Here is a 26,126-nt window from a genome sequence, read left to right as displayed (position 1 = left end):
GCCTATCGATGATCGATTCATACGTTTGAAAATATTCCTGAAGAAAAAATATATATATGTTTTAAGTTGTGACTTATAAAGCCTTGAGTTGTGCCTGATAAAGCTTGGACGTACATATTTACATAAATTGCAGGTCATTTTTGTGCTGCCATGTTGATAACAATGGAGTTCAAAAAAAAAAAAAAAGGCAAGGATCAGTGGTTCCACTATGGGTAGAAACAATCTTGACTTCACAGAAAGTCAAATTTGTAGAGAATTTATTAGCTTTCCCCAAAGATAATCCATTGAAAACATTCACACATGAGAGAAATATTTTATATTCTACCCTTACTATATAATGCAACATTGTTTCAGTAAAATTTTTACAAAACAAGTCTTTGTTAGAGGGAAATGCTTCACTAAACTTATTTTGTTTCCTTGATGTATGATGCTCCTTAACCACTCCTGGCTTCCAACCCTGTATCTTGATCCTCCAGTGGAGGTTGAGTGAAAGGTCAGTTGGTTGGAGGTGATAACTATTAGTCCATGTTTCTCTTCTGAGAGAGATTAAGCTGTCAAAAATTCTAAGCACAGAGATTTCCTTTTTTTCTCTTCCTCTCCACTTGGTCCAACAAGGAGCAATGATGTGAATTGGTGTTGCTGCTCTGAAAACTCAAATTTTGTCTTTGGGAGGACTATGCCAATTTGGACAGTTGGGATAAATGGAGGTTGAAGCCATACTCATGGAAGCACTCTCCCTAATTCCTCCAATTTACCCTTCACTGGCTGTTGAGGTGATGTTTGGGTAATTCACTTGCTGATGTGTTTTTCTCATTTCCAAAAATTTCCAAAAGTTCATCAGGAAAGAGGTCATTTCATTTGACTCTGTAGACAGTCTATAGTATAATGCAAGGTGTATTTTTATACAAATATGAAAATGGATTACTAATTAAATTATGTAAAATAAATTCAGCAACATATAGGAATAAATTACTGATTATCCATAAAGAACATTAACTAGTTAATATAATATACTGTCAAAATTATTTTTAAAAATAACAGAAATTTATACATAATTCTTTGAGATGAAGAAATAGATACTCCATAACATTTGGTGCAGTCAAACACAAAGCCATATTTAAGTCCCAAATTATGAATTCAATTATCAATTAAAGGATTATGCTCATAGGGAAGGGTATATATAAAAGAGAAAATAGCTTTTTCAGGTGATTAAGCATCTCACACCAAAGAAAAAAGAAAGTTTATTATGATACTATTCCTTAGCTTGAATAATATTCCTCCAACATAATAAGAACATAATTTAGTGAAACTAAAATAGCAGGAGAGTGAAGTTCCTTCGGAGCTTCTGAATGGCTGGCCTGACTGTTTTCTTCAAGTTACCAGGGATATCACGGCAACTGCAAGCAAGAGGTGAGCAGAATGAAGTGAGAGCAGGTATGAAAATGTGATAATTATGTGAACCTGGATTAAATAAATGAATAATTTTCACTTGATCTGTATAGAAAGGCAGTGATATAATTAGATATTTTAAAGCCAATAAGAATATCAGGGTCATTTTGTGAGTGGGAGAATGTATGAATTTTCTAAGCTAACCTTGCCTCTATCCTTCTCTTGACATACTGTAGCAATTATTCTCCCATAAGCCTTCACAGGATACAAATTGTACAGTGTACAAGTAATTACTGATGAATGTGAATGTGCTGCTCAGTAATGAAATGTTTTCATAGAAACAGAATGAAGTAGATGGAAAAGGTATTCTCATCAATGTTGAATAGATCTAGTCAAAGATAATGTGCCTACCACAAAAGATTTGAAAAGAGGTGTTTCAGTAATGTGCTCATAAAGGGTCATTTATAGTAGACTTTTTTAAAAAGCTCTTCCTATTGAAACACAGAAAGGCAATTGTATAGAAAAAAATGATAAATATACATTACAGCTATTTAAGGAAGGATGGATGCTACATAACTGCATTCTATTCATTTTAAGACTTGGATTTTTTAAAATTTATCTGATTGGAAATATACAGTTTACATCATAAAGATCCTGTTATATCTTATGGAAATTAAACACTGAATTTCTTTCAGTGTCAATAATAATCTTTTTTAAAGGTGTGCATAATTGCATTATAAGTTCCTTGAAAAACATCTGTATATTCTCAGAAAAATTAATACAGATATACATATAGTTTTAGAAACATTGTTATGTGGGCACATTTGGTCTACCATCCTTGCTTTACCATTGCTTCTTAATCCTTTGTGTATTCTCTTCTCACAGACAGCTGAACCTGTAATTTCACAATTCTCATGTGAGGTGGCTCCAAGGAGTACCTCCACACTCAGCCCAAGAAAGCATCCTGCATTTTGAACCATTTCTGCTGGAAGGACAGGACATGTTAGAGAATTAAAATGAGTTTTCTGCATTGGCCTAAACCCTGTGCACTCTTCAAAGAAATACAAATAAAACTCACAGTCCAGAAGACTGAACATTTTCTACATTTATGGTCTATGTCACAAAATACTTAAATTATTTATTCTTTGTAAACCACTTTAATTATGCATGGTACCAACTGCAGAAATATGTCTGGGGCTCAGGCTCTCTCTTTCTCAGAGCTTTTCTTGTTATCTCCATGAGAGAACAACATTATGAGTCAAAAAGGGGTGAAACCTCCAGAAATATTGGCAATACATGAAAAGGCTTATAGGATAGCCCAGTAGGGAAGAGCCTGGTCTCTCCAATCAGATATAGCTCTTACAGTGCTTGCCTCTATCATTTTCATAATGAACTACCTTGGGGAATTTAATCTATCTTGGCCTGTGGGAGTTGTGGTGGGAATTAAATAAGATGTCGATAATACTTAACCAAATTCACCGTTACTCCCCTTGGCTTCCACAGCTCTACTAGGAGTTGTGAGGATGCTAAGCTCACTATTAAGAGTGGTTAATCTCTTGTTATGGTTGTGTTCACAACACTTGTCTCTTATCCTGTAGTCAGGTGTGGTTTGTGCAATTTGATTCTAAGGATGATGCATCAAAGCTTGTAAATTATTTTATTTTTAATAACAAAATGGAGAGGTCTCAAGGTGTAGGCATAAGAGAGTCACTTTCAAGATGCTGCTTTCAATGAGAATGAAAAGGGTTTAGTGACAATTACTGCCCTGGGAGCTGCCCAAGGTCCTGTCCCCTCCAAGGGAGAGGACTCACAATGGATATAAATATCATTTGTCCACGTATATTGGATTCAAAAGATTGAAAACCCTTCAGAAAAAAGGATTGCCCTTAAATTTCCAAGTTATTAAAGATATGGAAAACATGAGAAGAATATTTCAGCAGAGGAAGTGAAACAGAGAAAATCCAAGGTAAGCTTAAGAACAATCATTTGGAAGTCCATAAAGTTAACCCACTTCATTAGTTGCCTTTAATACCTTTCATGTGAACCTGTATTTGGAAATATTCTGGGGCATATGAGGAAGTTTAGGGAATTGAATATATCAGGTTATATGGCATCCTATACAAGCAGCACATGTTCATTCAACTAATAGTTATTCAACATCTTCTATAAGTCAGACACTGCTCTGTCCTGGATGATAGTAATAAAGCATTAAAAAAAATTCCTCTCGGGCTTCCCTAGTGGTGCAGTGGTTGAGAGTCCGCCTGCCGATGCAGGGGACATGGGTTCATGCCCTGGTCCAGGAGGATCCCACATGCCGTGGAGCGGCTGGGCCCGTGAGCCATGGCTATTGGACCTGCGCATCTGGAGCCTGTGCTCCGCAACGGGAAAGGCCACAGCAGTGAGAGGCCCGCGTACCGCAAAAAAAAAAAATTCCTCTCTTCTTGAAGCATATATCCACATGTGTATGTGCATGCTCTTGTGGGATGAAAGAGATGGTCTCTCAAATAAGTGGGGGAAAGAGAAATTATTTAATAACAGCACTAGAAAAGCTGAGTCACAATTTAACATAAAATAAACTTGAATTGAAACCTCACATCTTACACACACACACACACACACACACACACACACAAATCCAGATGGATCAAAGATCCATCAAACAAAGGAATTCACACAGAAAATGAAATAAAATATGTCATGAAATTAACAAAAAAAAGAATCCATCAAAGATGCAAAAGTCATAAAGTTAAATACTACATAAAAATAAAAACACTTTGCATTGGAATGTGCATCATAATCAAAGTCAAAAGACAAAGCAAACATCTTGTTTTCTTAATATGTAAAAATCGCCTTGACATCAACAGGAATAAGACCAACAACTCAGAGAAAAATATGAGTGGACAGATTCTCTGTAGTTTATTGATATATATATATATATATATATATATATATATATATATATATATATATATAAATTATCTGAATAGCTGGAGTGGAAACTATCAGTATAAAGATGAAAACAAACACTGAAAAATATTTTTTCTCTTTATACTTGAATTCTGATTGGCTTATGTTGCCTTTTGCTCTTTGATAAAAGAAAGTATTTTTGAAAAGGGAATATTGATTATATCATTTTGAGGATTTTGGATTCTGTAGAAATAATTTATGTTTAATGAACATCATAAATTTTTCTTTGATTTGCTTCTTCATTATAATTATAAGCAATGTGTCTTTGAACACTTGAACTTAAATTAAGATCTAATGTGGCTTTAGTTTTCATAAAAAACTGCTTTTTTAAAAAAAACAATCTTTTTATTCCAGCAAACTATTGGATAAAATAACTAAGCAATAGTCATAAGTGAGGAGAATCTTTAATGTTAAAACATATTAACAACTTTCTCTTCAATACAAATTATAACCATAGCCCCTATTGATTTTTTTTATATATTAAAATATAAGGCAAACACGGAGATTACAGAAAGTCATTTCAAGCAGTCTCCTGGCTTTTAGTCAAATACAATATACAGATTTTACTTGGTTGCACCACATTTAAATAATTCTGATGGCTAGGGCACCTCTTTATCCACAAAGACAACAAAATAACATTACCAGTTAGTATTTCTCAGTTCAGTTTTTGAATATACATTCTATTTACCTAATTAATAAAAACATTAAGTGATAATTCCAGTTATTCTCATCATCATTAAATTTAGGATGCTTTGTATGAATGCAGAACTGTAAAAATCATAGACTACAGTCCCTTGACCAAAAATTTTATAATTGAAACTTATATAATGTATTAAGCAAGGCCTCAAACACCAAGGGTATAGGCAATTCTTGGGAGAAACTTCAATTGAGATTTTATAAACCTTTAAGCAAAATTCAAAAGAAATAATGTGTACTGCAATATTTCAAAAGTGAAAACCCTAAGACTTGTCAAAATCTTAAATTATAGATTGGTGTCCTACATTTTATTAAATTCTCCATAATGCTTTACTTAAGCAGCTTTGGAAATAAAGTCCACAGACCTCATGGAATATTCAGGATTCCTGCTATTGCGAATGACAAAAGCCCAATTCAAACTACCTTCAGAAAACAGAACAAGAAAAGGAATATTCGGAGCATTATGGCTTCAGAAAACTTTAGATCCAGGAGCTAAAAAACTGTCACCAGTACTCAATCTAGTTCTTTGCACATTACATTCTGTCAGACATTGTTACATCATAGCCTCCAGCAGCCCCACCTTTTATATTACCAGCTTTCAGCTTATAGACTAAGAGTAAGAGAAAGAAAATTCTTGGAATTGAATATTTCTGGACCAACCCAGGCAGAGGTCCATCTGAGTTTAACTCATGATATATTAGATGTAAGTCATAATCTGAGCCCTGGAGCCAAACCAAACCTGTCTACCAGGACAGGAGAAGGAGTGTTTTCTCATCAGTAATTTGAGCTGGTGTTTTCTGAACAATTGGATGTGGGACACGCAGAAGTTTTCCCTTCATATCTGCATAATCCTTATTACCATTTGGCTTTATACTTCCTCTTCTTTTTTTGTCTGCACTTTCTCCTAAAAGTCATCTATTCTTTCTGCAATTCGTAGTTAGTTAATGTCATCACTCTTCTCTTCTAGGTTATTAAGTAAGGTACTTAATTGCTCTTCTGGACTCTAATCTTCCTTTCTTTTACACACAACCTCCCCTTTGTACCCAAAGTACCCATTTAAAGCCTAACCTAACCATGTCACTATTGATAATTCAAACTCAATAAATATCCATTACCAAATATCAAATCTTTGACACATTTATTCTACCCCTTACTTCAATACTCAGTCCCAGAAGATAATCTTTCCTCGTGACATAAGGAAAAAATAGAAAGAAAAAGTTACTGGGGAAATTATCATTTTCTCTAAAAATTATTAAATAAGTATCTGATATGGGGCTGAATCATTTCTGTCCTTCTGATAATGTATTTCCAGTACAACTAAATGGAGTATTTACACAAAGATTAATTCACAGATATGTTAGAATAATAAAATACTTTATAGGACTCATAATAAACCAAATTCTCCCAAGAATAGCTTCAAATATTGATTTTTTTGCTCTGATTTTTTGCTCCGTAGTGTGGAAGCACCTCAAAGTTTGAAGTTTTTTGTTGCTGTTATAATTAAGTTTAAACGATTATAAACCTCTATATCCACCTCCATGTTTTCTATTCATACAAAGAAATCTGTGCTACCATTGTTTAATAATGTTAGCTTATAAGCTTATGAACCCTTTTGCACATAATAAACCACAGTATTATTGAATTCTACTGGACAGTTGTCAAAGTGCTTAAAGCATTATAATCATATTTTCCTCTCTTCTCAATGACCTGGCAGCACAAAAACAACATCTATACTCACCCTGTAATAAGCTTATTTTGTTTAAATGAGCTTTGTTAATGCCTGGTGATGTTGGGCAAAGTTAATTTTGTTATTAAGATGGTTCAGTGTGTGCCTAGTGTATCAGCACACACTAAAGAGATCAAAAATGCAAAACTATGGTCAATAAGATTATGCAAAGCTACATCATCACATCACAGTTTAGCATAATTTAATTTTACTTTATAAAACAATTTGTGAAATAGCCATAAAACCTAGTAAGTCTTGAGCTAGGAGCAATTGATTATATAAAGAAAAAAGATATACTTGGGCAACTGGTGAAACAGATTCTTTAGTGCTTGCACCTCACTGACATATTGACAATAATCAATAATCATTGTTTTTTCTCGTCATCTTGACTTTGCATATAGTTTATGTGTTAACTGAGAGCATGAGTTCTGAAGTACACGTTTTCAAAAACTGGCTTTACCAATAGCTTCCCATTTTTTGAAAATTATTGAAACTTTATGTGCCACCATTTCTTCATTGATAGAATGGGGATAATAGTACCTATTTCATAGGGTTGTTGGCAAGTTTATATGGCATCATACCAGGAAGATGCTTAGACGAATTGCACACACAGTATATACTATTATATGTTCTAAATACCATTGTTTATGCATCTCACCTGATATGGGAAGGCACTTCTCAGACTCCGGTGACAGTGTCAACCAGAACTAACAAATAAAGGCAGAGATCCAGGCTCCACATAAGCTGGTACACTGCATTAGGTGCAGTATTGTCTTGAATACAGTAGTATGTTGAATACAGTAATATGCATTGAAGGTAATAATACATAATATCAGTGTGTATTATCTGTGTGAGAGATGATGCATTTTTTGAAGTGTGAATTCATAGAACCACTTGGATACACATATTCCAATATGTATTCTTCTACTGTGTTCTGTATCATATCTCCAGTTTTCAGAGCAGAGGTGAAGGGATTGACTTTAGGTCAGAGGTTACACAAGTGCGTTCTTATAGCATGAGGCAGAGAACAGGTGTGTGGGCAGGTATGTGAAACCCTGAGGTCTAGTAATAGGAAATTAGTGTTTTATCTGGTGGCTCAGTTCAGTGGTGAACTTCTCAAGAAAGGGTAATATGTTGGCTATTTCTTTAATACTATTCTCCTTTCCAAACAATGGCACTTATTAAACTCTGCACACTTTGAAAACTCAACAAATAAACTGTGGTTTTCAGAAGTTTTCATTACTCTGGTCATAAAATTAAAAAAATCAATAATTATAAATTAATAAATCATTCCTATAGTTTATAAGCATCTTCCATTCTGATGGAATTTCTGGAAAGGACGGGATAGAATTTATTCCTCTTACTCATTACCTACATAGGAGCAGTCAACTGAACTTTGGGATGAAAACAATACTACAAAATTCACTTTTAGGTAGAAGTCATTAACAAATATTATTTTTGTTTTTAGACTGTGAAGATCTGTATATCGTCAAAAACTAAAATAACATTTGAATGTTATTTGAATTCAATATCAATTCGTTTGAATCAATTCTTGATCTTCATTTTGCTTCTATTTTTAAGAACAGTGTTCTGAAATGTACACACAATCTCTGAAGTACTTTGTTTACCTTAAGAAGGTACAGAAGCTTTTAAAATAAAACACAACTAGCTTGGCAGAGTTCACAAGAATATTTACTGTTAAAAGATCTATCTTCAGAAAATATATCAGCTTTGTCATTTACTTCAGATTAGAATAAAATATAATCATGTAAGGTAGAATGTGTCATCCCTTAAAAATTAATTTCTTTTTGTTCCTTATTGACTCTCATTCTTCTTCTTATATCCTCTTTTTATTTCAACTTCACCAAGGAGCATTAGCAAACTTCATTAGGCCATGATGCACTCACCAGATAATCCCTCAACATAAGCCTGTTGTACACACTGTCAATGTAAATTTGAGCGTACACACAAGAAGTTAAAAATTTTAAGAAAGACATTTTTTCTCTCTCCTCTCCATTAGCCAAACCAGCAGGAAGGTGGTAAAATAAGGCAAGACCTGTGACTCAGATAAAGGCCAGAAAGGTAGAAGGGAAGTCACCTGGATACTCCAAACGTGTTCTTCTGTAAGGTGAGAGGTGGGGAAAACTTGTATGCTGTTTAGGATGATTCTTGTGAGAAAGAGGATTTCAGTGATCCATGGAGTACAGGCCAAAGTACTAGTGATAGTGTTAATAACATATAGCACTGTAAGTGCAAGATATTTTGACCAATTATTACCAGGTGACTTTGGGTCTCCCAAGCTCACTGAACCTAGGTTTTCTTATCTTTAAATAAGAGGTGAGAATGCCTACCTGTGGCAGATTATATTTTCCAAAATCGATACAGCAATATTTCTGGTCCCACATGCTCTTCTAGAATTTTGTCGTAGCCAATAAAGAGGCAATCTCTTTATCCTTATCTTAAACTTGAACAGAACTTTCCAACTGCCCTTCAGATAGAGTGGTTCAGGTAATACCATGTGACTCCGAGGTCAGAGGTCAGGTGATACAGCTGTCACCTGGCTCTCTCCTTCAGGACATGAACTTGTGGTTCCCTGGGCCATCGTGTACAAAGTCTAGCTCTCTTGAGTCCACCATGAGAGGGAAACCATGTGGAGAGGCCATCTAGAGGAGCTATTGAATCTTCCCTAGCAAGGCACCAGGTATGAGAATGGAGAATGTCTTCAGACAGTGTCCTCATGAGACAGGCCAGAACCTCCCAGCCAAGCTGTTCTTGAATTCTTAACCCACAGAGACCATGAGAGGTAATAAAATATTCTTATTGTTTTAAACCACTAAATTGTGTGGTGATTTTTAATGTAGCAATAGATAACTAATACCTCACAATTAATCAACCTGTGAGGATTAGAAAGCATGTTTTAAAACTTTGTCAGAGTAGATGCTCAATAAAAAGCAGATGTTTATTAACATACTTACATGAACTACATGCACTTATATACCATCCTTCCATTCTCTGTCCCCAATAATTTCTAATAGAAATAATAATAAAAGAAGAAAAAGAGGAAAAATATTATCACCTTCTGTAATAAATGTCTCTGTTTTATGAAATTCTCTTTCAAGCATAATTTTTGTAAAGAGTAATAAAACATTTGATGAGGAAAGACGCAAACTTTTCCTGGTGCCCTTTCTTTTTAATATACCTGGAAAACTGAACTGAATGAATAAATTATATCTCTATTGACAATATTATTTTCCCATCTATTATTCCTCATATTCTAAAGCTACAAAGAAAGTTATTTTGTTAGGGGGAGGAATGTTATAAGTATGGTAGCATACCACATATAATTATTAGAATATTTTAATAATAAAATGATATAGCATTCTGTAATTAAATTGGTAGTCATTTCTTGGCATAAAATACGATATACTGTTGACAAAAAAAAAAAAAAAAAAAAACAGAAGATCATGTAACCAGTGTAATGAAATTGCCTCTGAGTAGACACCAGTGCATACTTCCACATCCTAGGGCTTGGTTGGGCCTTTAAAGGGAAGGCAGACCTTCATGTTTTGGCCATGCTAAACAGGGCTGAACCCAGCTGAAACTGTTCCATATAAGACATGGAAGAAATGAGGGGTTTTGCTTCTGAGAGTGAGGAAACTGAGAACTTTGGGGAAGGGGAAGGAGTGGAGGGGCATAATCCAAAGCAAAATAACAAAATGTCCCCAAACATAAAAATAATGAAAAGGTTAATGTCTAAAATTCAACATCAGATTGTTTGCATATGTGCTATACTATCTCCTTCCATCTCTACAAGCACAGAGTAAAGTCTGTTGTATATTTCAAACGCCATCCAGGTAATTTATCAATTTTGGATACTGAAACTGATGCTGAAACTAACCCTAAAAGCGATGCTCTCTCAGGAATAGAGGTGGGCAAGTGAGAATGACACTCACTGTTTTTAGATATAAGACAACTCCCCATATCTTGCAAATGCCATTTAGTTGCTTAGTACTCAGAGAACTTTCCTTGTCTACTCTTTGGAGATAGTTCAACTATGTTGAACATTATGGCATTCTGATGATTTTTGTTAGTAATTTTCCCAGCTACTCAAAAGCATGCATACTTCACCTTAACTTAAAGTCTTCTTCCAAATAAAATTTGAATGGTGTTGTTCCCCACAAACATGGCTACTTCTGTTTCAAATTAAAAATTGACAACCTTGAGGTGAATTAGTACATACACTCAACAGTTGCTACATAGTCAAATGATTTGTGTAGAGTAAGTAGCCATATTGACTAATTCTGTATTAAAGTACAGTGTTAGCAGTATAATCTGTCTCAGGAGCATTGAAATCCATGTTTTAATTAAGTTATCATAGTTTATTTTTTAAATGTTGGAAGGATTTTATAGTTTTACATTCTGATTGTTACTTTATATTATACTTGGAGCTACAATTCTAAATAGCATGCAGAGCTAAAATCTTTTCACTGAAATTGGATATACCTGAAACCAAGTGCTAGCTCAGCCATAAACTAGTTGTGTGCCCATGATCAAGTTACTTAACCTCTCTGAGCCTTGACTTTTGTCCTCTTCAAAGGTAGACAATAATAGTATCTATCCAATGGGTTGTGGTGCAGGTTAAGTGAGATGATTCATGCTCTTGAGCCAAAGAAATATTACCTTTTAATCCTATATTTTTAAAGTTACTATATATGTCCTCAATAATATAATATCCGTATGTAGAGCCAATATCTTCTAATGACTAATACGAACAGCTGCCACTACTTTGAGCACTTTACACTTTACAAGTATTTTCACATGCTTTATCATATTAACCTTCACCTTAAACCTAGCTGCTGGATATTCTTATTATCTTAAGTTCAGAGATGAAAACATTGAAGCTCAAGGAACTGAAGTAACTTTTCCAAGGTGACTCATGTCGCTACTAGCAGAATCAGAACAGGAACGAAGCTGCCACTCTTGCCATAATAACGAATCTCAAAACAGGAAAAACAGAAAGAGAAATGTGTCTCAAACATTTCAGTTTCTTTTTTTTTTTATAGGAAGTCAAGTTTATTCAACTTAAAGGGTTGTGTTTTTTTTTAATTGAAGTATAGTTGATTTACAATGTTGTGTTAGTTTCAGGTGTACAGCAAAGTGATTCAGTTTTAGATACATAGATAGATAGATAGATATTCTTTATATATCTATATAGATATTCTTATATATGTATATTCTTTTTCATTATAGGTTATTACAAGACACTGAATATAGTTCCCTGTGCTATAGAGTAGGTCCTTGTTATTTATCTATTTTATAGCAAACATTTCAGTTTAAAGCATCACATGCTTATTTACAGTCCTGATATCTTGATATTCTTCTCAGGGATGCATCAATATAATCTCACTCACATTATTTTTTTTTCCTGCCCTTCTTTGTGATGGCTGTGCTTTCATTCACACATCTATGGTACACAGTGCTTGTTCCCTTGTCTTTCCCCTATAATCAGCTCAGCCCACTGGAGTTCTACAACCTTGCTTTGGGCATAATGACTGCACTCCAAGGATTTGCTGAAGCTGGCTCTGTATAGGCCTTGAAGACAACAGGGGGCACATAGTGTGTCAAATAAGACACTGATTCACAAAGTGCAGTCTTTAAAATTTTCTGTATCACTGTCTCACTCACATACTTTGCAGAATTTGAGCTGGAGTACTAGACTGAAATATTGGGTGGGCAAGAGATAGAGCAACAGCTAGAGGAAAGATTTACAAACCTAACTGGGTTGAAAACAAAAAGAAAACTAAACTTTCACAGCTCCATTCTGATCACAGTTCAAGCTTACTTTTATCAGCTAGATGACTTGTTTTTCTTGAGATTGTGTTATGGTGGGGTCAACTCATTTGCTGACCTCTGTCTTATTCACCCTGAATATTTCATCTCAAATGCTGGACTGATTTTCAAAATGATCCATAACACAGAGCAGAGTTTAAAAGGTGAAGAGATAGGGTCCTTGAGGAATTTTGAGTGGGACAGTCAAGTAACAAGGACACTGGAAACTACAATTAAGTAGCCTTGAGGAACTGTAAATAGCTGTGAACAGCAGCCTGAGGGGGCCCTCAGTCTTGGAATCATGGCTACAAAGCACTGAACATTTTTCCACAAACAGATGGTTTTCTATCTCATAAAATTATGTGGTACATGCATCTTATGCTTTCTTATAAATTTATCCTATAATATCCTTGGCTTTCACTACATCCAGAAGGATATAGATAGCAATTCTAAACAGAAAGGGAGGCTCCCATTGTATGGCAGCAATACCTTAAGTGACTAATAGCATATTTCTTATCTCTGATTTATTCTTTGGTTTATTCATCAATTCTTTACCATTTATGGAGCCAAGCAACAAAAAGTAGAATATCTTCATAATCTGATTGTGCCAAGCTAGTGATATCATATGATTCATTGCCAATATCATCTCTCATAGATATGCATTCCAAGAACCTCCCACACAATGCTCTACATAAAGAGTGAATCACTAGCAACGATGTCAAAATCTTCAAAATCATGAACAAGGACAACTGTAGTCACTGAAAACCTTTTAATAATACTCTAGAGCTGTTATACCAAAAAATAATTGGACTTATTAGTCCTTGTCAAAAAAAATTTAATTATAAAAGAAGGCTTCACCATCTTAACAAATGGCATTAGCTTCCACCAAGTCATCCTAGCCAAAAAGTTAAGTCCATCTTGATTCCTGTCATATGATCCATCAAATTCTTAAAGCCCTGTCAGTTATAACTTCTGAATCTTGGTCATGCCATCTACACTGCTGCCAGGAGTACCCAAAGCACTACCACTGCTGGCCTGGATGGCCTTCGTCTGGTCTCTTTGTTGATTACTGCCTCACTACTATCCATCCTCTGCACAGCACTAACGTGAAAATCCATGCTCTTTATCATGGCTTTCCTGCTTTTTGAGGTCTGGTCCCAACTTCACTGTCTATCTAGTACTTTTCCCTGACAATACTGGCCTTTTTCATCTTCTTTGAATATTTGAAACTTGTTCTTACCAAGTAGTTCTCACCATTCCTACATCTTTGCATGGCTGGCTTCTCTGCTCAGGTAAGTCTCCTCTCAAAGGTATTTTCCTAGAGACCTATCCTAGAATTCTTTTCTAAGTCATTCATCTCTAAGTCATTATCTGCCACTCTTTTTTGCTTTTGCCATTAAGTTTATTATCTGACATGATTTTGCCTCTTTTACTTGGTTATTGTCTGTCTCTACCACTTAATGTATAAGCTCCATGAGCACAAGGAACCTATTGTGTTGTTTTCTTGCTATGACCAGTGCTTGGGACTATTCATAGCGTGCAATAATAATCAATGAGTATTTTTTTTGAATGGGTGAATGAATGAAAGGGACCTGTAAGAAAAGATATAATAAGAAACAATAAGAAGAAAATTCTATGTCATAAACTTTTTTATCATAAATCCAAAGGTTAAAATATAAAGTTTTATTATATATCACCTATATGTTTTAAAATAGGTTAATAGATTATTTTCTCATACTGTTTTATGTAGACATGTGGAATAAAGTTTTACTCATTGTACTTTTCTTAATTCTTATTTACATTTATTTATGGAATGCTTATTAAGGAAGTAAACTAGAATTGCAAGCATGACCAACAGACAGCGTTCACGGGGCCTGGTTTCTTGATGAGACTTGTGAAATGCAAACATATTTGAACATATAAATATGTTTTTAATAATGAATGATTATTAATGTCTTCTAAGCAAGGCAGAATGTGTTACATAAATAATTATCTTTCAGAATTGAAAAGTGAATAAGAAGATAATTTATATATTTTTTTCCTCTATTGTGTTTTCAAGCAGGTAGCATATGCTCCACATACGAGAGTGAGCAAGCTTGCAAAGACTTGAGCCTATCTACCAATGAGCTAAATTACCTCATAAAAGGTCAGGAGACATGGAGGTGCTGGCCACCACAGGGGGGCTGTTCCCCCAGAATTCAAAGGAACCCAAATGATATCAAACTCTGTTCTCTTTCTTTCTTTTCTTGGTTCACAGAAGCTATCTCTTAACCTGAAATTTCAGAAGTACTGTCTCAATGGGGACAACTTCACATTTATCTCTTTTTTTCATCACCTTGGATCTCCTACTTAGTTTTGAGTAGCCCTTAACGCATGTTCCATATTTGGGCAAAGCCACTAAGCCAAGTGCTGTGAATCTGAGAGGCAGCCTGTTGCCCTGGGAATATTATGATTCACAGGGTCAAACAGACTCATTCCTCCTAAGTCTGCCACTTACTAGCTTGGTGTCTAGGCTCTTTCACTTCTGCGAGCCTCAGTTTTTCACCTATGGAACAGTAAGTAAACTCACAAGGCTCTTGTAACAGTTGAATGAGATGGTGGGGGCAGACATGCTTAACCCAATATCTGGCATACAGTGTCCCCTCTATCCTTCCTCTAGTCTCACTTCTGACACTTCCTAGCAATGGTATCTTGTCAATTTACTCATCAGGTCTGGGTTTAATTTTCCCCTTTCAAGTGATAGCATAATAGCCTACATGTTCTTAAAAGGATTATTAGATACAAAAGTCTAAGATTCTTACCTGTAAGAATCATCAGCTTGACCATTCACATGGGAATGATATATTCAATGTCTTGGTAATCTCTTCCACATTAATTTCTGTGTTTTATTTCACCTCTACTTTATCATGTATATGTGCTAAAAGTAAATCTGATTTCCTCAAGAAAGACACCACTGTCTTTCAGATGTATCAAGTGCCAAGTTTGTATAAAGTTCAGCACCCACAGTGCATTAAAATGTAGGATGTGATGGTTGTCCTCTGGGTAATGTTCTTAAAGGCACACATACCATTAATTTTATTCTCAAAAGAAAATATCTTTTAAGTTGCTTTGACTCTAATATAGATTGCCTGCTTTTTTTTAAAAAGACAATTTGGGAAATAGGATACTTCAACCTAAAAAATTTCACCTTCAATGGTTCAGCCAATACAACCACATCTAGACCCAGTGCTGTGAGCCAGATGGTGGCAAAAGATCTTCCCTCCCCACCTGAAAATCCTCTCAGCTTCAGTTTCTCTTTTGCAATATACTAGAGCCCAACTTTACCTGATTCTTTTCATATTTTGTCAAGTAAGAATAAAACACAGATAAAGAAATATGCAGTTGAAAATGCATTTGTATTTTAATCAAGAACTGTGTGTTCAGGAATTATCACTCATGCAAACGGAGATAGTCATCAATCATAAGTGCTCCTTTGTATCTGTGGCAACTTATTACAGAGAAAATAAGTATTTCTGGATTCTGAGAAATTTGCTGTCAGAAATACTACTCAGAATGCTTTTCTTTTTTTTTAATTTCCTGCAAGCCTCTGAAGGCAGCAATGAAGTAGGAGGGATGCTTTTTTCCTTTGCTGTGACCTGAAAATAGAAACAGATAATCTGTAACATTGCCATTTAAATCAAAACTCTGGAAATGACATTAGTCATTATTTTATTTAGTATTATAACCATAGTAAGATGAGCATAGTAATTTATAGTATATAAATGTGTATCTCTATATATATAAGTATACGTTTGTGTATTATATGATTTGATTTACACAGAAACTCTATGGACATATATACACTACCAAACGTAAGGTAGATAGCTAGTGGGAAGCAGCCGCATAGCACAGGGAGATCAGCTTAGTGCTTTGTGACCGCCTGGAGGGGTGGGATAGGGAGTGTGGGAGGGAGACGCAAAAGGGAGGGGATATGGGAATATATGTATATGTATAACTGACTAAATTTGTTATAAAGCAGAAAAAAATAAAATAAAAAATAAAATTTAAAAAAAAGCCCTCTATTATATTTTAATTGAGATTCAGAAGACAGCAAGGGACTTGGGACAGGAACTCAGGAATTCTGTCTATATGTCCTAAGTTATTTCCATATTGTACTTTCCTATTTAATTTACAGTAAAAAAAAAAATCAGAGATTCACTTGAAGTAATAAGAATTTTAGAGAGTGGAATAACACTTTGTATGTATGTATATATACATGCATACATAATCAAACTAATTGTTTTTTTTCTAATTTATTTATTTATTTATTTTTGGCATCATTGGGTCTTCGTTGTTGCACGCAGGCTTTCTCTAGTTACGGCAAGCGGGGGCCACTCTTCATTGTGGTGTGGGGGCTTCTCATTGCAGTGGCTTCTCTTGTTGCAGAGCATGGGCTCTAGGTGTGCAGGCTTCAGTAGTTGCAGTGCACGGGCTCAGTAGTTGTGGTTTATGGGCTCTAGAGTACAGGCTTGGTAGCTGCCATGCACGGCCTTAGTTGCTCCAGAGCATGTGGGATCTTCTCGGACCAGGGATTGAACACGTGTCCCTGCACTGGCAGGTGGATTCTTAACCACTGAGCCACCAGGGAAGTCCAAACTAATTGTTTTCATATCTAATAGTTAAGATTTTGGTTTATCTTTATGTAATTAAAACATATATTTTTAGAATTCAATATACACATACTTTCAACCTCTATTTTCCATATTTAAATTGTCAACTTTGAGAAATGTACAATTTCAAACCCCAATCAGCATAAACCAGATAGGAGACTGAAACTCATCTGCAAGGTGCTTTGTAAGTGTTCTGAAGTCTTTTCTGCATCCTTCATTCTGTATTCCTAATATTGTGTAAACAGCTTCATGATGCAGACCATGTTTTTTTTGTGATACCTCATGATATAAGTATTGAGAGATGCAAACAGTGAGATCTTAGTGAAATATGGCTTCCTGAATCTAATTGTGTAGGTTTTTAACATCTCACAGACACTTCAGTTGGTTGTCTTCATGTTCGCCTCATACTTTAAACTGTGAAGTCAAGAGCTAAGCAGAAGAGCCTTTTAGTCGTGGTCTGGTATTAAATAGGAATCATGTCTACATTTGTACCATCCAGAACATGCCCAGCTTCAATCATGAGTGCTGAGTAGATTTGCATCGTTCAGTATTTGTATGGGCGATTTCATGCAAAAACCAAGTCCTATAGGCCTTTAAGATAAACAGTGTTTTCCGATGGTTAAGAATACAATATTTAAAGTTATGGTTCATATTCAAACTTTCCTATGTGAACTTAAGCAATTTACTTCAATAATTTAGTTCTCAGTCTCTTCTACCCATAGAATGGGAACAAAAGAGCACCTACCTTATTGGATATGTTTGATAAGGATTAAACATTAATGCATGTACAACACTTTGCCCAGTGTCTGCACATGGTTACTTGTCATTCAATAGTACTTAGCAATAGTACTCAGAGTTTTATAGTATTATTAATGCTCCCTTTGATAGTTTACTATTCACTCATTTAACAGATATTTATTGGTACCAGCTATGTAAGAAGCACTGTCCTAGGTGCTAGTTGTACAAAAGCATACATCTCTATTCTCATGGATTTTACAGTTACTCTATTTCTATCGTTACTCTTAATTCTGAATTATGCATTCTCTATTGTATTTCTATTCTATACAGTTCTATCGTATTACTGTATTAATTTCATTATGCAAATATACTCACAAATAAGTGTACAATTTTGACTGATAGATGATTCAAAGAAGAGCTGGTTAATGCTATGGACTTCATTGTTTTTTCACAGTGAGGAATAGACCTGATACATAGCTATCATCCACAGGATCTCAAGGTCAGAGAGAACTGAAAAGATACCCAATTAAACAAGTATGTATTTGTATGATGTTTAGTCTCTTCAACGATTGCCCCCTATACATTTTCCATCATTTAGTCCAAAGTTCAGTCTCTTGATTTCTTGTCATTTTCTCAACTTGCTATGATGTAAGGTAAATAATTATGGCTAAACAATAAGGCTAGGATATAAATGAGAAAGCAATATAGTAAAATCTTGTTAATCCAATGCTACTTCATTCAAAATAACATTCAAATTGAATCAACAGTTATTCCCCAGTCAAATAGATATGGTTTTCTCATTAAAATTGTTCATTTAATACAAAGCATGCATTATGAATTATCTAAGGCAGAAATTAGGTCCCAGGAGTACCTTGCATTATTAAAGAGATAAAATAATTCTAAAGGATGCCAGGAAACATCTGTATATAAGCTACAGTGAAACTGTATTTGTGGACCACTATGATTACTTGAGGCTGCAGGACTTGGTATGTATAACCATTCTTGGTACGATAACCATTGGTACGTATAACCATTCTTGGTACGATAATCATTCTCTCACCTCTTCTCTTTAAAACAGATATGCAGGCCCATTTCTATAACTTTACAATTTTCCAGGGGAAGGGCTCCCCTGCTTCTTCTTATGGTATTCAGTATGTGGTACAGAATTACTTAATTTTAATAATTAAAAATAAGTGAAGATGTTTTACTCCCAACTATGAGCTAAGTTTTCAATGATAAACTGGTTTTTATGACCTCCTTGAATTTCTAGAAACTGAAAACTTTCCATTGTGAATGGATGGAGAACTAAAAGAAACTCACTTATTACTCACTTATTAAAATGTACTAAGTGTATTTTCGGGAAACAATTGGAAGATACAAAGCACCATTTTTAGAGACACATTTCCTCAGCTTTGCTGTCTTTGAAATGGAGCTACTGTGATTTGATGCTCATCAGAGGGTCCAGACTTAATATAATTTTAATGTTTAAGAACCTGAGGATCATCAGATTAGAAGTGTTTTGAAAGTCCAAATTAGGATTGTTTAAAATGTATAAACTGTATCATCTAATTATAAAGGAAAATCTTACTTCAGAATCCCTGGGGGTGTGGATGTTATTTCTCTTTTAAAACTAATAAACATGGCTTCCCTGGTGGCACAGTGGTTAAGAGTCCGCCTGCCGATGCAAGGAACACAGGTTCGTGCCCCGGTCCGGGAAGATCCCACATGCCGCGGAGCGGCTGGGCCCGTGAGCCATGGCCGCTGAGCCTGCGTGTCCGGAGCCTGTGATCTGCAACGGGAAAGGCCAACGGTGAGAGGCCCGCGTACTGCAAAAAAACAAACAAACGAACAAAAACTATTAAACAATCTAAGAGCTGACAGTAGAGTTAGTGTGGTTTGAGCTTTCAGGCGTAATTTTAGTGTAAGATTTCACCTCTGTTCTAGGGGACACATAACTGTTGAGAACAAATACTCTCTGCTGCGGCCCTAGTTGTGTCAATATGACAATTCATTTGGGAGGTTTGCAAATCATTAGAAAAGGTTTACAATATTGTATCCCCCTAATGACCACAATAGGCTATGTCACATGGTGATTTATGACTCCTTATGAATTTCCTTGGGATAAACCATGTGGAGTTTAACATGCTATACTCTTGAAATTAACCAGCATTACTATCTACGTGATCTATTTGCAACACAGAGAGGAGTAGATTTGAAGGTTAAATCACAAAGACATGTAAAGAGCAGGATATGTGTCTTATAGTAATAATTCATAAAATAAAACTACAGTTTTAAGGAAAGCCAATTCAATTCATAAAAGAGTCATGATAGTATTAACTTTGCCATTATAATAATAACAGGCATCCATTCAACAAATATTTTTGTTGATTATTTTGTGCGTCATTTGTCAGGTGCAACAGGAAACATAAAGGTATCTAAGATATCGCTCCTATCCTCAAGATATGTAGACGAAAAATCTTTACAAATTTCATCTACTCTCTCCCCTGGGCTCCATCAAACCAGAGTCAAAAAAAAAAAAATACTAACAAATATACCAGAAGTCTCTCTCTGCCTTCTTCCTAAACTTTTTCTTAGAGCAGAGCTAATGTTAAACTGATTTAATAAACCTCATTTTATGTCACACAGCCAACTGTAACTGCTATACTTTAAATATATTTCAAAAGCCAAAAGAAGTGTAGAGTCTGAAGCCCCCCTGGGAAAACTGTGCAGCTGACAGCATTAGTGTCTTTAAGAAGAGATCCCGGAACTGTTTTTCTGTTCCTGCTCAAGAAGAGGGGCGTTTCTCCTTCTCTCTCCCTGCCAACCCCAGATATTTAAACTCTCCATTCTTACTCCTGCTGCACTCCTGCTTTTTCTCCAAGGAAAAGACTGTGATTCCCTGTCACGTGTGAACCATCTTAGTCTCACCCTTCTCTATGTCCTCCAAGCACTTCCTATGGACTCACCTGTGCTTATTGGCAGCAGTGTATTCAGTGATGTGAATACATCCCTGTCTCCAGAGCAAGAGTACACATTGCATGAGAACCAAGGCTCCATCTTAACTTGTCCATGTATTTCCAGACTTTAGAAAAGTACTTGGCATTTCTGAGGTACTTTATGAGTTAAATGATGGACCATGAGCCCTCTTTTCAATTATTTAAAATACTTCTACATGATGGAGTGATGGGCTTACTTTCCAGAGTTCCAGAATCAGAAGAGAGTTCCATAAGTAGAAGCTCTGCAGAGGCCACATTGGAATACACAAAGGAAACAACCAGAAATACTATACAGACATCACCAATAACTGCAAAGGAGCTGGTCACTGGATGCATCTAAGCAGAAAAGGAAGAACAATTTGGGAGCAATGCTATAGAGAGAAATCCAAAAATCAGATTGGTTTGTACTACATGGAATTTCCTTTTTTGTTGTTTCCTATTTCCTACACATGCAGCAAGCATGCAATATGAGTGTTTTGCTTTGTTTTTAATTAATTCTTTATTTATGTATTTATTTGTGGTACGCAGGCCTCTCACTGCTGTGGCCTCTCCCGTTGCGGAGCACAGGCTCCGGACGCACAGGCTCCGGACGCACAGGCTCAGCGGCCATGGCTCACGGGCCCAGCCGCTCCGCGGCATGAGGGATCCTCCCGAACCGGGGCACGAACCCGTGTCCCCTGCATCGGCAGGCGGACTCTCAACCACTGCGCCACCAGGGAAGCCCTGCTTTGTTTTTAAATAAATGAATGATGAGCCTGCTTTCAGTGTGACAGGGGTGGGCAAAAGGAGACCATGCACTGTGATAGTATCAGTCTCTAATGTTGTTTCTTTCTACTTCACCCTTTAGTTTTCGAGTTTCCTCATCCAGGTTCAAACCAACCACAATGCATGGGTTCTTAACTCACGTTCCTGGCTCCTTGTGATCTGAAACCTCAGCTTGGCCCTAGCTCTCTTGGTTACTAGACTGGATCATGTCCCCTGGTTATGTTTTGAAGTTCCAGGTCTGTATCCTCTGCTTCCTTCCTCCTCTTTTCCACTTTTTCTGATTTGACAGCACAGCCGTCTATTACTCTCTCTTTTTCTTCCACATCACTCCAAGCCCCAGCCTCAAACCAGCTCATCTGTGTGGCCCAAGACCCCATGTGCTGGAGTCAATGACTTTGGCAGCTGACACTGTGGAGAATGTTCCGGCTCCTGTTCACTCCAGTCATGGAAAAGGGCGCAACTAAGGTATCAATTAGAGAAATGACTCAATTTGAGAAACTAGGAAAGCAGTGATAGCAGAAACATACACTCCACAGCTTTTCACAACCACAGTCATAATCTCAGGTCCAGCTTTTGGTCATGCAACCATGGCATGAGGCAGAGGCAGAGGAGACTGCTTTGACTTTTCTTTTTTATTGCAGAAGAAATTCTCCACTACCAGTGGTTGCATATACCTGCCCAAAGGTTTCACTGATACACTCAAAGCTTTGCCATCTGAACTCAGAAGGCAGGACAGCCCATGTCAAGGACAGAAGTCAGTATTGTATAACAATCCCCAGATTATGGGTCAGACAGGTGGGACTGCGCGTTGACAGCAGTGCTGGTGGCCCCTCGTCACCCCATGTCTGCAGGATCACACATAAATGTAATTAAGGGGCTGTGCCAGTGTGCCTCTGGTCTCAAGGTTAATTAACCACAGGAAAGTGACACCTTCAGGTGTCCTGTATCATCACAGCACTCACAGAGAGAAGCAGGATTTTAAATTGACAGCACTGAGACCGCCAGACAGCAGAGTTGAAACCAGCAGAGGTGAAAACAAAGACTGACATAGGTTGCTGCACTGCTGACAAGAGGGAAAAAGAACACATTCTTCCAGGCTTTGGTAGAAATAGCACTGAAACCGGAAAAATCGCACCCATGATGGCTCACTCCTGAGTGTGATTAAGGATACATGTGCAGTCCTGCTCCCTTCATATCCCATCCCAGGGATGCTTAGTGTTCCAGAGCTCTGCGCCCCCGACTCCAACATGTGTGCACACACACCACGCATATACACACACACACACACACACTCCCCGCCGCTGCCCCTCAGGATTCTCCAACTCCTTCCCAGGTAAGTCCAGCATGGAGGAGGGTGTAAGCTCCCCAACCCTCACTGAATGCTGAGAACTTTCCTCAGGTCTCTTACCTTCTTGGAGGTTTATTTTCTTCCCAGTTAATGACCCTTCCTGATTCTGTATCTTTTCTTTTTCCAGTTTGCAAGCTCTGTCCAGAACGTCTGCTCAGGCATCTGCCATCTCCATGTCACCTGGAAGAGATAAACTTGTGAGGAAGAGAGACTTCCTGGCCCTCAACACTGGAGATGCTTGGGTTTCTCATCAGGTGTGTTTGCCTGCATGGAGAACTGGGCCTCTGCTACCTGCTCAGGATGTGTGTTGAGGGGTGGAGGGAGGGGCTTTTTTTTTCTACAGGGAATGGCACCAAACCCACCAGCACGGAACCCTGCTCAGGTGCCTCGAGCCCTGAATGCAGTGAGCTCAGCTCTCTCTCCAACCAAATCCCCTCGGCTCTCAATTTGTAAACAACTCAACTCTGCCTGCAAAATGTGTGAGGTAGTGATGCCAGCTCCCAGCCTAGTACACCTGCTGCCCAGGGCTCTGGCTGCTACTGCTGTCATGATGCTCTGCCATCGCCTGCCCTGCTGCTCGCTGAGCTGGAGGCGCATCCTTGGTGTGGGGAGGAATGTTTATTAGTTCTAATTGGTGGACACGGCTGGACAGTGACAGCTGGGGAGTATTGTGTGTCATTCACCCTGCACCAGGTGCCGGCTGTGATGGCAGATGTAGGTGGATCAGCTTAGAACCCAACCTACAGAAGAGTGCCTTTCCAGAATAAGGCAGCTGCTGTGTTTCTCCCCTACTTATGGGAACACGCACTCTTCCCTTTCTTTTACCACCTCTTGTGTCTTCTTAAGCGGAAACGTTTTATTAGTCTGGAATACAATAGTCTCATTCAAAAAAAAAAAAGGGGGAAAGAAAGAAAAGAAACCTATTCTTTCTCCAAAATACATAAATACATAGTCTATGAATACAAGTACCTTCTTTTTTATGTGACCCAAGCATCTCCCTGAACTAACTGGTAATATTCCATATGTTGCAAGAATTCATATATATCCTGGGTAATATCCTGAACATCAACTTAGCAAATCTTTTTATAGACAAATAAAATGTTCCCTGATCGGATTCTACTCCTATTCAACTCTATAACTAACCTCTCCCTATCAAGAAGCCTCGAAGATGACTGCTTTTCAGTCTAACAGATTGAGTTTTTATGTGTTTAGCTCCTCTTCCAAAAGGAGTCAAGCAATAATACCCATAGCAGAGTTGCGTGGAAGCACCAGTGGTCCTTCCAGAAGCAGTGGATCTGGGAGCTGCCAGTTGTCTCCCTTGGACACACTAGTCCTGGACAGTGGTACAAAATCACACACACACACACACACACACAGCCAAACCTCAGCAAACAGTCATTCTCTCAGGATTCCTTCCTTTACTTCAGCCCTTCAGCAAAGCCTTGCCTTCACCAGACCAACAGAAGCCAAGAACATGGCTTGGCGTCGTTGCTTTATGCTTTAATAAACGTGGTGAGTGTCACATATAGCTTCTGCTTGTTTATACATTTATATCAGCCTCAGCTGCTGCAGGAATGAGCCGAGAGGGGACTTAGTGGCTTCGGAGCGCAGAGCGAGAAACGGTAAAACGCTTCTGCCACCTAGTGGTGCAGCCAAAGCTGCACTCATCGGAAAATGTAAATGTGTCTATAGGGCCAGGGAAAATCAACTTGTTAGACTTTAGCTTCACTTTCAAAGGAGACAAAGCATATACCCCACGTCCTCAAGTGCAGTAATTAAAAGTGACCTAAAAGTAATGTTTTAATGATGCCAGATCTTGCAGCAATAAACGACTAAACAAAATACCCTATGCTGGTAACTAATTACAGTGTTCCCAATTGTTGATTTATAAAACAAAGTGACCCAAGCAAATGAAATCATTGTACTGAATTTCTTCTCTGGAGTCTCAGTGGTTTTTTGTTTGTTTGTTTGTTTGTTTGTTTGTTTTATTTTGCCATCTTTTGTTTAGCTATATACTGTTCCAAAATGCAGGGAAGGATTGTAGTGTTGTTATTAGTGACAAGGAGATTATTAACTTGGAGAAAAAAAATAGCTCATGTCTTAGTACAGAGTATGTACAGCCACAGAAGATGTCACTCATCCTAAAACAATGGAAAAGAGGGAACATTCAGGATGTATGTAACTCATGATTGAATACAGTCATTTTTGAATCCTATCTTCACATGGCTTTAAACAACACAACTGCAAAATAAACCAATTATTAAATCATTTCCAAATTGCTGCTGAGTGGGTCTCTGTCACTGTTTTAACAGAAGTCAATGTCATGTGTAATAGAATCGTTCTATAAGTACTGAGGGGTTGATTCCTTTTAAAAAGACAACAGGGTTTGAGGAAGAATGAGTAATCTGAAAGGATTTTAGGAGAACAGTCCAAACAGCAGATGGTATGTCTCCTTATGGATACTCAGCATTCAACAGTGAGAGAGATTTAGATAATGCTAAAGGTGTAGAAACTGCAAAATCAAGTATCTTTCTCCCCTCTAAAAATGTAAAATAAGAAAACAAAACCTATGCATAATGTATGGATGCCCCAGGTTAGTCTTAAATTATGCAATCCACACATCCACGAAAAGTCGCTTACTCTATCCCTTAGTTACTTCATGACACTGATGGCATTGCCCTCCCCTCAATGCACACACACTTTATTTCTGAGACAAGTCTGTTAGAAAGAGATGTCTGTATCTACCAAGTGAGTAGCACTCATTTCTAAAGCAAATATATCGGTGAGCAGGGAAGCACAAAGGCATTTGCTGACTAAATGCTTCTTTTATCAACTCAGTGGTCTTCCCTGCATAGAAAGCTTCTCAAATGTGCATTATGAGATTTAAAGCACTCTCAATAAAGTTCATTACCTTCGTGGTCCTTCCCATCTTCGTGTGAAATTAACTGTATCTTCTAGATGTACATCTACTTAAGGTAGTAATTTAATGGCAACAACATCTATATCTAAGAGGGTTATTTTTC

This window comes from Mesoplodon densirostris, chromosome 17 (assembly GCF_025265405.1).
Source record: "Mesoplodon densirostris isolate mMesDen1 chromosome 17, mMesDen1 primary haplotype, whole genome shotgun sequence".
NCBI classification, from domain to species: Eukaryota; Metazoa; Chordata; class Mammalia; order Artiodactyla; family Ziphiidae; genus Mesoplodon; species Mesoplodon densirostris.
Note: the sequence above shows the minus strand (reverse complement) of the source record.